Source organism: Dryas octopetala, chromosome 8 (assembly GCF_963921425.1).
Source record: "Dryas octopetala chromosome 8, drDryOcto1.1, whole genome shotgun sequence".
In the NCBI taxonomy this organism is placed as follows: Eukaryota; Viridiplantae; Streptophyta; class Magnoliopsida; order Rosales; family Rosaceae; genus Dryas; species Dryas octopetala.
This window is the reverse complement of record NC_141373.1, coordinates 16,777,293-16,790,761: the sequence shown is the minus strand read 5'-3', so window position 1 is coordinate 16,790,761 and position 13,469 is coordinate 16,777,293. Positions and strand designations below refer to the sequence as shown.

The 13,469-nt window shown below is 38.0% G+C and overlaps 1 long non-coding RNA gene and 1 pseudogene across 1 annotated transcript; both read right to left on the bottom strand.

The window, feature by feature from the left end:
* Positions 1-324: 324 nt before the first annotated feature.
* On the bottom strand, positions 325-1,629 carry LOC147277677 (uncharacterized). The gene is made up of 3 exons (XR_015124049.1): positions 1,431-1,629; positions 1,298-1,343; positions 325-844 (listed from the first exon to the last, which is right to left on the bottom strand). It is a non-coding gene; the product is annotated as an uncharacterized LOC147277677 (long non-coding RNA).
* A 4,367-nt stretch (positions 1,630-5,996) lies between these two features.
* Positions 5,997-8,192, bottom strand: LOC147277676 (ribonucleoside-diphosphate reductase small chain A-like; annotated as a pseudogene).
* Between the last annotated feature and the right edge of the window lie 5,277 nt (positions 8,193-13,469).

Below are 13,469 nucleotides of genomic sequence, written 5' to 3'. Positions count from 1 at the left end.
ACCTACGAGGATGAAAGAGAAACACCACCACAGATCCAAAGAAAGGATCTAAACTAGATAGCAAGACTGAAACTGACAAGCTGCAAGTGCCACACCCACGACCTCAATCTTGGTCTCCAACAACTGGATTATCTGCACTCACAAGAGTACAGTAGGGGGTAAGCGTCACATACGTTCATCGCTTCCCCTCGAGGGAAAATCCTGGTTAGGTTTGAAAGCAATACTCAAAAATATAGGATTTCAAGGAAAACAGTTTAAAAGCAATGCACACCCAAAAACAGGGTATCAATATCAATAATATTGTAACCAAAACCAGTAATGATAAAGATAGTTATGCCAATAATCAGTGAGTAAAGCCTTTGCATGCTCATACATCTTTTTCAGTGAAAATCCTTCCTGTCACGTGACATAGTTCAGAAACATACCTGCGACCGATCACATACAGGCCAACCACCAGTATCGGAAATTCAACCACCACCTCGATACTGTGGTGAGAGTATCCATTTACCTGGTAATACCACATTGGTTAGCCTCCCCAGAAGGACATTCGACTAACCAGTCCGTACTTACCCCTCCGGAGGTTTAGGGGATCGAAACCCAAGGTCACAACACGTGCCCGTTACTCTCAGGTCGTTCAAGGTATCACACAGAAAATCACACAAATATGCCATACAAAAATCATGCACATTCTCTGTGAAAGACATTTTCATATACATATAGTACGAAAATAGGCAGGAAATCCAATAACCGGGATATGGTACTTTCCCCCTACCTGTTTTACCAAAGTGTGTCCCTTGCCTGATCCCTTTCCTGTGTCTGGGTCCCACTTGTACCTGTTGGGAAACTGGAGATCCGAATCCGACGACAGCTATTAGGAACGTACTAAACGTACTCTCGGCCTTGTCTATTAAGACCAGGTAAAATTTAGAGGTTTGGCACTAGCGTAACTTGCTAGGCTTCTCTAAATTCTTGATCCGGCATGACCCTGCTCCCCGAGGCAGACAGTCATGTCAGACCGTGTGGTTTCTAAGTTTATTTTAATTTATTGTCGAGGAGGTTGATCAGATATGAACCTTACAACGTGACCAGGTCAGTGCATGGGGAAACTGAGGGAGCTCTGGCTCAGTACCCAACGCATGTATGCTCATGGACTGACCTTAGTCATCACGTTATTTGGTTACCACTGATATGGCCTCAATATTTATTAAGTTCATTTAATAACAACAGTTAAACGGTGTTTCGTCTATAACCACCACTTAAACAACAGCAAATCAAATAAGCTGGGTTAAGGGTATACCTGTTGAAGACTTCCCACGAGCAGAGTCTCGGTACTACTAGACTTGCTAAATAATAAGATTAAAATAGCCTAATTAACAAGAGATTTATTTAACAAAATTTTAGCAGAAATTCGACAGGGATCAAGAAATTACCTATGGAGCTCAGAAATGATTTTTTTAAAACTTCACCAAAACATAGCCTTCACACTACTAGAATTGAAGAGCTCGTCGCCACGATTGCGTAGGCGAAATCGGATCGTCGATCGGAGCTCCAGAACTCAAGATAAACTCAAAACAAGATTGAAGAAGAGAGAGAAAGGAGGAGAGAGGAGAGAGAAGCTCTCTCTTGGGAAGCGTGCGGCTGAATTTGTGAGGATCAGCTGGGGTTCACGCCACTATTTATAGGGTGAGTGAGTGAGTCAACTCGGTTGACTCATCCGAGTTGACTGGGTTGACTCAAGTCAACCGTCATAACTTTGACTAATGAGAAATTGACACGTGGCGAAGGCTTTGACACTTGGCTGCACATGCAGCCATCAGATCTTGCTGCCATGCATCGTTAGACGCTCCAGATCGTGCCACGTGGCGCGATCTGGTGTTTTTCCTATTTTATTTTCTTTTTCCTATTTTTCTCAACTTCAAAAATTAATTAAAAATAGCTCGGGACTCGGAAAAATACCCCGAAAAATACTACGGACTCGTATCGACTAGTACTAATTAACTATGAGGTCAAATTACCAATTTTCCCTTTAGAAAAATTTCGAAAATTTCAAGCTCCACAAACTAAGATAAAATGCTTTTAAAAATGAAATTTTGGGAAATTCATAAAATAATCTCCCGGACTCGGAATAATACGAGACTTGCTCCGTTGGGTTCGTGAGTAAAAGTACCACCTTCTAAAGGTCTAACTTGGGTCAAAACTCTAGTCAAAGTTGGTCAAACAATTAAAGCTTAAGGTGAAAAATACGATTTTCCGCCAAACAAATTTCTAGAAAAATTCTAGAAATTAAAGAAAAATTCCAAAATAAATTTGGAAAATTTTGGGTCTCACAGTATATGTCGTGCCCTTGAAAAAAAAAAAAAAAAAAAAAAAAAAAGAAAGAAATCGTAGGGACGGTTTCAAAAGAAGAAGTGGACAAAAGTGTTCAAGTTCAAGCTATGATGTGCAAAGAAGCAAGGTATGCCTCAGAATGTTCTATTGTTCTTGCAATTCCATAGTTTATAGCTCTTTGTTTATCCCTTTCATTTCAATATCATACCTTACCCTAAGCCTTCATTATAACCCCTATGAAGACCTAATTGATTTTAAGAGAAGTGCAGTTCTTAATGTGGAGTCTAGGAAGGAAGGGAGCTTATGGTTATTGATTTTATTTCAAGTGTTTTGATTTTCCCTTCCTTGAGATCTTGTTTCCTTTCAAATGTGCCTATCTTTCATGACAATATGTGAGCTATTTCTCTTTGATTACATAAATTCTCTCACATATACTTTGAGTGCACAATTCAACCCAATTCTTGAGTGCTTTATTGTTGAGGGTATGCCTTGGTGAGGATTGGAGTTGAATCTATTTTGTATATGTTGATTTATTTCTTGCTTGTCCAACACTTGGGTTATGAAGAGAATGACCTATATGCACAATGGAAGACTAAGGTATGTTATTTGAAGTAGTATTAGAATTTGAAGAATGAATATTATATATGCCTTGCTCTACTATGTTATTGTTGGTCATACTCATGATGTCATTTGTTGGGAAAGTTAGTTTATTTTTAAGTTTTTGAGTCTTTTTCTTTATTTTCTTTGCTCGAGGACTAGCAAAATCTAAGTTTGGGGGTGTGATGAGTGTTCATTTTACGCTATTTTATGATACTAACTCCCTAACCTAGAGTGTTAGAACTCGATCTTTTTGTGTCTGTTGTCTTGTTTTTGTGGTTTTAGGTCGAATGAAGCATAAATAGGAAATTGGAGCAAATGGAGCCGTTTTGGGACATTTCCTGGTCAAACTAGGAAAATGGGTCAATTCCTGGTCAAACTAGGAAAAGAGCTAAATTCCTAGTCAAATGAGGATTCCTAGTCACACTAGGAAACATCAAGTCCAGAACCATCATTGTCGAGCCAGAAATGAGAAATCCTTATTGGAACAGGAATTCCTGGTTGAACTAGGAAACCTAACCCTACTAGGGAAAGGAGTCCTAATGACACTAGGAGACTTCAGGGGCAATATGGTCATTACGAGAAGTCAAAATGGATAAGGAATCTTTCATTTACAAGAAATCCTAGTTGGACTAGGAAAGGTTGGTCAAAGTCAACTCAATCAAGTCAAGGTTCCAGAAGCTTCTAGAAGGTGGTGGACATCCATGGAATCAAATGGAGGAAAGAAATGAATTCGAATCCAAGAGGGAGAGAGGGGTAAAATTGGAATTCAAAGTCAATGGTCAAGGGTCAACCATATCATGTCATGAAGTCAATTGGGCTTTGGGCCTAGGTGAAGTCGAAATCCACAAGAATGGTGAGGTGGCAGCCCATGCATGCATGCGCATGCCATGCAAGCCATGCGCCAACTCTAGAGCCCAAGTCATGCAGCCCACATGCCAAAGCCCAAGGAAACCCTAGCCCATCACGCCTACAAAGAGAAAGCCCAAGAAATCCTAGCTGAAAAAGAAGTCAAAACCCTGGAAAATAGAGCACCAATTTCGACAGCAATTCTGTAATTCTCCAGAACGAATCAGGTAGCATGCCATATATGGTTGGAAAGATACGGATGTTAGCTTCGCAGGGAATTTTACGGATTTCAATTCCGAGTTTTCTAGCTCAAGATATGGTCATTTTAGTGGAGGTAGCGCAGCAGTTCCGCGAGCTGAAAACGGAGTTACGCCCAAAAAGAGCCCAAATCAGCCCAAGGCCCATGTTTGGCCGAAAATTATAAGTCTTGGTGTGCAAGGAATGCACTTATCCCACATTGAAGAGAAAGAGAAATCTCAGCCCCACTCTCCTCTATAAATACATCTCTATAGCTCAAAGAGGGGGGGCTCTCTCTGAAATTTCAGAAACCCTAGTTGTTTTCTCTCTCTCTTGTAGCCGCCAATACCCTAGCCTCCTTTCTTTCTTTTCTATTCCTTTCAAGCCACAGCCACCAGCCCTCTACCTCTTCTCTTTATTTTTGTGCTGAACCCTAGGAGGAAGGAGGAGTGCCATCTTGCGCCGCCGCTGCTGCCACCTTGTGCCGTCGCTGCCACCTTGTGCCGCCGCTGCCACCTTGTGCCGCCGCTGCTGCCACTCTCTAGGGATGTTCTTTTATTTTTGTTTTGGAATTCTTATTTCTTTTGTTTGATTCTAGTTTTTAATTGTTTTGTTTAATTAGTTTGCTTTCCAACATGGATTGGGAATTTATTTATATTATTCTGATTTTCTTTTCTATTTTAATTATGTAGGTTTATTTATTCTATCTTGCATGTTAGTTGTAGGTTGATTAATGGATTTGCATGTTCTAACAAATCGTTTATCCGTCTCTTGGTCTGTTAGTTTGATGTTTGCACATATTAAATTTCCACTATCTATTAAAACCCCCGTCACTAGTTGTTTGCATCCTTTGACTGGCCACCTTAGGGTAATTGCATCTAGTTTATCTGTTAGGTTTAGCTGTGAAATAGTCAAAGACACTAAACCACAAGTAACAAGGGAATAAGGGATTATTCTTGGTAGTGGGGTTGGGCGACCTCTATAAGGAAATAGTCAAAGCTTATATGTTGTGCATGTTTGACGTTCTCATAAAACTTAATGACTCCTGCATGGGTAACAGCTGCCTTAGCTTGAACTAGGGAACATGTAGGTTAACTGGCTAAGGAAGGCCCAAGAAGCTCTTAGTTTATGCATTAGGAGAACAATGGCGAGAAAGTAACTAGCCAAACCTTTTTAGCTGTCAAACTTTAATATGTTGTGTTCAAATTAACTGTCATTAGCCTTGGATGGTTATTGCATGCTTATCTGATTTGAAACCGAAAACTTAACATTGCAAGATAGAATAAAGTGTGTGTGCGTGTGGTGATGTGTGCGTGTGTTCCATCTTTCCAAAACCCCCCATTTAGTTATTCTAGTGATTAATTGCATTGATTTGTTGTTTATTAACCATTCCCTGTGGGATCGACCTCGTGCTTGTACGCTTTGCTACTGATGCGATTCGTGCACTTGCGAGTAAACTTAGAATGAGATAATTGTTTATTTTGTTCTAAGAAAACATTCAACAGTGACTCACAGTTCTCGGAGATTAATACTTAAATAGAAGATCATCAAACCATTATAAAATAAGCTAGGTAGCCTACAAGTAAGCGTATTGATGCCAAGCACAAGGAAGAGTCATACTAGGATAGAAGATAAACGAGAGGAAAAGTATGGACATTATTTAGCAGACATCAGTAATCTAAACTTGAAAAAGAAGAAAAATGGTCCTTCCACACACACCAGACTTTCTAATGAATTATACCCCATAAAAAATTTCTATAAAAACAATGAGTCACTTTCATGATAACAAACCTATATATAGTCAAATCACTAATTGAGATGCTACAACTATTATTTCATAATAGATTACAGACAAAAGCATATGGATTACTCATAAACCCTTACAAATCAAGTAAAATACTCATGCAGGATGTTCATTTGTACAATTATCAGTCAACCAGTTCAAAAATGAAACAAAAATAAAGTAAATCACATTCTCAAAATACTCACTGCAAAGAAATGAACTTCATCAAATCAAAAGGATTTTCCACATTGTACTTCCTCTGGTACCTTAATGCAACCTGGGAGGGAGAAAACATTTTATGATATTAATATTGGTGTCTTACACTAACAATAAAGATATAAATAAAACACAACTGCCTTTAATTTCTTAGGAATTTAAAAGAAAAAAAAAAAGAAACAAATTATAGAGAAATATCAAGAGTTGATCAGCCACAAATTTTATATATATACTGGCTCATCAGATTTGAGTTCATGCCAATCAATGCATATGGGAGGGCCTTACACACAAACTGGGTCTCAATCTCGACAGCTTCATGTACAATGCCATGAACTAATTTTTCCCAATGTAGTTGTTTCCGTAACAAAATGAGCAAATGAAGTTTATATATGTCATTTTTTTATCAAAAATATATTTCAAGTTTCTAACATGTGAAACTCAAATATCAAGAAACATTAAAAAACATAACTTACCTGTATAAAAGGAAAGCAAAATCACAGTGGAGACCTTCATTTCTAGAAATAAGCTCATTTGAGAATGTCAAACCTGCAACAATGCCCTCTTTTTAAGCCAAAATATGGCACAGAAGCTGAGAAGCACAAATGAACAATAGACAAAAGGGGAAAGGGTAAATAAAATAAACAAAAAAAGGTCATACAAGCCTCATAAAAAAAACCATTAACATATAAACTTAAGCCTATGAATTACAGCAAAACCAACAAAAAAAAGAGAGAGTATGTGATCCATTATTTGTTATAAAGACTACCTTCTTGAGAAGAAGATTCCTTCACATGCAAAAGCAACAAGTCTTTATGCAAATGAATTAGAACTGCACATCATGCAGAATAAGAAATTGTTTTAAGCAACAGCTGTCTTGCTTCCAATCAAACAGACAATATGTACTAACTACAAAGAGAAGCTTGATTAAACAATCAGAAGGGCTAAACAAAGACAACTTTTAAATTTACGGAATGTAGCAAATGGAGCTCTTAGTTTTGTTCGAAACTAAATAATACATGGTTAAAATGTGTATATTCCCAATTAGATATAAATATTTTTCCTCCCTCTATATGAGCACAAACCTCCTTTAGAAACACCAAGTGAAATTTTCAAGAAATGCAGGCAATGTAACTAACTTTTGTCACTCCCATATGCAAACTTTGAACCTACAGAGACACTACATGTAATATCATACAAGTGGAACCTCAAAGTATTGCATATGTCATATTCAGAGTTTGATATAAATGCCATGCCATGGGCCTCCTACACAACTCAAGGAAAAAAACCAGTTCACTACTCAGTCCAATTTTTAACATGGATTTTTAAAGTACCAGAGGACTTCTAGGTTAACACATCAAGTACATGATTGTTGCAAATTAATGCTCATTTACAACTGTAAAATGCACATGATTGGATATATCATGCACAAACAAATACAACCATACCAAAAAAAAAAATGTATTGTCTCCATTTTTTAACCAATTGCGAAACACTCAAAACCCATAAACGTGCCAACTTTTCTTAAAGCATGATTTACATAAGAAAAATGTATGAATACCTGTGTATCCAATCCAAAGCCCAGTTAGTCTTCCTAGAAACACAAGCAATGTTTTCAATTGCATTAAACAATCTATGCTTCTCCGTTGGATCCTTGATGTATGTCTATAAAAGCAAGCTGTACATCTCTGATGGTTGCAATATTAAAAACAAAAAAAACAAAAAACCCATTAGTCAGATGGCCCCATATATCATAAAGAGAGGAAACCACAGAAACCATGTTTGAAGCTCCACCAGAGAGAATATTCTCCATTGCAAGTTGAAATCCATAGAATGCCTGAGCCTGTGAAGAACAAGAAGCTTGATGTTAGTTGGTCAACTAGGAGAAAACAAAATCAGATATTAGTCTAATAAGTGATAAATCATCAACAATTCAAAAATTATGGGGTTAAAGAGGGAAGACAAATAGTGGAATTTTAGGTATTGGGAAATTCAAATAAAGAATAGAGCATAGCAAATAAATCACCTCTGGAATCTGAACATCATTTTTAGAAATCTTGCAGCCAAATTCTCCAAAACAATCCCATCAGATGCCGCAAAAAATGCCAGGACATGGCTTATAAAGTCTCTCGGAGTCAGACAAAGTGTCCCACTGCTGTACATCCTGGGAGAGAACAACCTCCATATGCGCACAAACCTCCTTTAGAAACACCAAGGGAAATGTTCAAGAAATGCAGGTAGTGTAATTTATGGAAGTTGGAGTGATGACAGCGCCAACTGTTAAGAATATACTGAGAGAATATACTCATATACTCACCTTCAATTCAATCCTACTTTCTGAGAAAGTGAAGGAAACCTCAGAGATATCAAAGAAACCCAATCGAACCCTGTTGAAAATAGACCCAAATCGATGGAATTATTCACCAATAAAACTTAAAACCCACAGGAGAAAGATAGAGAAACTGAAAACCAAGAAAACCCCTAATTTCAAGAAGAAAACGAACCCAAGAAACCCCCAAATTTGAAGAAAAACAAAAACCACAAAAAACCCCCTAATTTGAAACCCTATTTTCAGAAATAAGAAACCCAGGAGGAGGACGTACATAGAAGGGGAAAGGGTGCAAGAGATCGAGGAGGGATTGAGCTTACAATTTCCACACTTAATGCAGTAACCCAAGGATGCCACCAACGCCAAAGAGAGGAGGGAGAATGAGAGCCACGCACCAACGCCAAGGACTTCTGGCAGTGGCGACGTTGGAAGTCTAAGGAAGAAGGATTGAGCTGGGTGAGGGAGAAAGATCGCAAGAGTTGGCTTGAGTGAGAGAGAAGGATCGAGCTGGATGAGTGACTGATGTTGAATGTGTTTTCTTAGAACAAAATAAGCAATTATCTCATTCCAAGTATACTCGCAAGTGCACGAATCGCATCAGTAGCAAAGCGTACAAGCACGAGGTCGATCCCACAGGGAATGGTTAATATACAATAAATCAATGCAATTAATCACTAGAATAACTAAATGGGGGGTTTTTGGAAAGATGGAACACACGCACACATCACCACACGCACACACCCTTTATTTTATCTTGCAATGTTAAGTTTTCGGTTTCAAATCAGATAAGCATGAAATAACCATCCAAGGCTAATGACAGTTAATTTGAACACAACATATTAAAGTTTGACTGCTAAAAAGGTTTAGCTAGTTACTTTCTCGCAATTGTTCTCCTAATGCATAAACTAAGAGCTTCTTGGGCCTTCCTTAGCCAGTTAACCTACATGTTCCCTAGTTCAAGCTAAGGCAGCTGTTACCCATGCAGGAGTCATTAAGATTTGTGAGAACGTCAAACATGCACAACATATAAGCTTTGACTATTTTCTTATAGAGGTCGCCCAACCCCACTACCAAGAATAATCCCTTATTCCCTTGTTACTTGTGGTTTAGTGTCTTTGACTATTTCACAGCTAAACCTAACAAATAAACTAGATGCAATTACCCTAAGGTGGCCAGTCAAAGGATGCAAACAACTAGTGACGGGTTCTAATAGATAGTGGAAATTTAATACATGCAAACATCAAACTAACAGACCAAGAGACGGGTAAACGATTTGTTAGAACATGCAAATCCATTAATCGACCTACGACTAACATGCAAGATAGAATAACTAACCTACATACTTAATTTAAATAAAACAAAACAGAAACGATAAACAAAGTCCCAATTCATGCTTGCTAAAGGAAATCAGAAACGCAAAACTAAAAGCATAAACTAAACAACTAAATTAAATTGCATAAACTAAAAGAAATCAGAACCATGCACTAAATAAATTCAGAATCATAAACTAATTAATTTCAGTAGCATAAACCAACAATAAAATAGAAAACTAGAAGGAAAAAGAAACAAAATCAGAGGTGCAAACATTAGGGTGGCTGCGGCAAGGAGAGAGGAAGAAGGAGGCACCTAGCAAGCAGGAGGAACTCACGGCAAGGTGAGTGTTCGTTTTAAATTTTAATACTCGCAGTGCACGAATCTATATATAATATAGATGGCAAGCAAGGTCGATCCCACGAGGACTATTGTTGATCTTTAAATGATAATCCGAGTGCTAAAAAGAACCAAGAAAACAAGACACGAGTGGCTGCCCAAGTTGTCACGCCTAGGGCAGCTGCTCACTTGAAATAAACCGCACGCACACACACACGAATGGGAGGGAGTTTGTATGACTTGAAAACAGAAAATTATACCTAAACAAAAACTAAGATGCGCGACTAGCAAAGAGTATGAAACAGCAAATTATCTTGTGGAAATAGATTGGTAGATGATACTAGGACTCTAGGACTTTACCACTAGACCTCATATCCAATGTCATGGTGCAATTTCTGAAACCTTTAATTCCTATTGATGAATGCATTCGCATATTCACCTATGGCATAGCATGAAATGCATGATTCCCCAAATGTACAAACTAGTGCATGGCGTCTACCCTAGTTTGGTACCCTAAATGCAACCTAGGCATGGCATCTACCTAAGAACGCAGCAAGGTCCATTAACACACAAATGAGATTATGAATGCAAATAAAACCCTAAGGCATGGCGTCTACCTTAGGTGCATTAGTATTGATTTCACACAATTAGAATTCAGCCAATTACTAAATCCTAAGTTGTTTATCACTTGTATTAGGGGCTGATTGGTTGTCCTCACCCTAAATTGATTAAATTCTAGATGCAATAACCCTAGGTGATCAATCAAGGATTATAAACACATAGAGAACAATGATAAAAGTGAAATCAAAATCATCAAATCCATGGAATTAAATAAACAGCAACTACATCACCAATCCATTGAATATTCGGCCTAGGGCTGAATCCTAGGCCCTAGAAAACGTGATTAGTTCATGCTAGAAAACAAGAACAGCCACGAAATCATGTTTTTCATCTAACAATTACAAGAAAAGAAAAGAAGAAGAGAATACACCCCAAAGGAGAGCTCACGCCTCCAGCAGCCTCTCTCCCTCTATTTTCTGATTTTTCCAATGTCTGAACCTCGAAAAATGAGAGAAAGAGATGTATATATAAAGGTGTGCAGCAGCTAGGGTTTTGGGAAGGAAGGATGTGCGGCCAGCTAGGGTTTCCAAGCTAGGAAGATGCGGCATGGGCTTGGCTTCTTGGGCTTAAGTGACTTGCGCAAGGCCCTAGGGTTTCCCTCTCTTGCGCATGGTGTAGCTGACCCCTATGGGCTTGCATGTAGCTGATTTCCTCCCCTAATGGGCCTCCAATAAATCAGGAATTAAAATGAAATAAATCAGGTTATATCCAATCTGATTTTTAAAGCCCAATTAGGAAAGGAAAGCCTTGCAAGGTGCGGCCAGCCCTTTTCTTCTAGCAACCACACCACTTCCTATGTGGTTTGGGCTGGGCTTCCATTTCTTCATGCTCTTGGACCCTCTCTTGATCTTGGGTTTCCCTTAAAACAGCACATATTCTTTTAAGCTCAAAATGGGCTGATTTGCATCCATTTAATTCCTATGGGCTTTCCACCTACAAAAGAGAAAAACACAAATAAATAACATAAAATATAGGGACTAAGTACTAAATACATGAAGATAGAGGGCCTAAAATGCAAACATTTAAGGACCTAACAAATTACCCCAAACTTAACCTTTGCTAGTCCCTAGCAAAACAAAACAAAACTACACTAAGACTCCAAAAACAACCTAACCGTCCACCAAAAATCTCGGGTATGCTTGATCATTCATAACTCAATCAAATAGATTACATACTAGTTCCAGAGATTACCAAATGCCAACATTAACTCACAATCAACAAGGTTAAAGTATCATGTGCGTAAGACAATATCAACATAGTTTTCAATCTGAACTTTCAAGCAACTTGAGTAATCACAAGCAACTAGTGTCACTTCAATTCTCACAAAGATAGTCACTCACAAATAAAGCACTGAGATATTGGTTAAATAGTGATTCCCTCAAAAGGCATATGTGAGCGAGTTTATGCATACAAATTCAAATTACTCACATATATGTAAGAATGAAAGCACAAGTGAAAGAATAATGATCTCATGAAAGATACCAAATACCTGAAATCAAATCAAAATACAATATGCTTCCATCCCATCTAATCTCCACATTAAGACTACACTTCACCTAAAATCATATAGGACTTTTACATATGGGTTGTAATGGGGCTAACGGTGAAAGGTTTTAACAAGAAAGGTATGGTAAACACAAAGACTTAAGGGAACCATAGAGAATCAGGTTTTACGTTGTCATTTCATTCTTATACACTTTGGCAACAAGGCTTGCATTCTTGAATTTGCACACTTGTGATACACATGCCTACCCTTTTCACTTTCTTTTTTTTTTTCTATTTTCTTTTGGGCACGGCAACATATTCAATTCCTTTTCTTTTCTTTTCCACATTATTCCCAAGCCTTGCACACAAATGAACAATTATCCTAATCCAGTTCTCTACAATCCCTTAAGTATGGGTAGATACACACAATGGAAGGGTACTTCCCCCAAACTAGGGGCTGGCACGGGTAACATGGTTAAGAAACAAAAAGGCTGACAAGCCTCAACAAAGCAACTAGGGGTATAAATGAACACAAAAAGGATGGCTAGAATGGCACAAACGAGACAAAGAAGGCCTAAATCATTTCCTAGGTTCCATGTAGTTACAACATGCTTCAATTAAATTGAGATGGAAGTTCTATCATTTGATTTAAAATAATGCACATTTCAAGCATTTGATCAAGTGAAAGATAATGAGATCATGCAAACTCTAGATATTCAATGAACGTATGGAGTATTAGCATATAACCCTCAAAACAGAAGAATTAAAGCTCGAATCTCACAAGGGGTATATAAGTTCACTAGAAGCCTAGATCATACAAGCATGCAATCATTTTCAGTCTAAACTATACCGGCATTGTAATCCACACAAAGATAGCTCAAATATGCTCAAAATGAGTTATATGTCAAAAGAATAATCAAAAGAACTGGTTTCACCAATTCGACCAAAGTATGCAAGATCAAAGCATTTGCAATTCATCATAGTGGTGGATAGGAACCTAAAGGTCATAAAAACAAAAATATTTTTGGTATTTTTCAAAAATTTGAACGAAAATCTCAAAACCTAAACCTAAAACTCTTCCCCCAAACTTAAATGAAACATTGTCCTCAATGTTTCGAACTAAGCATGCAATGAATCATTCAAGTTAGGAAGACAAATACTCTAATGACCTAAAAACAGACCACAACCAACAAAAAAAAAAAAAAAACTAAAGGAAAGCACAAGGTTAAGAACTCCCTGATATCCATGCAAACAGCCATAGGGCAATGTTTCTTCTCTCCAAATGTTGGGTTGCCTCCCAATCAGCGCTAAGTTTAGAGTCTTCAGGCAGACTTGGCAGGACATCACGCTAATGGAACAGGATCCTCCAAGAGCATG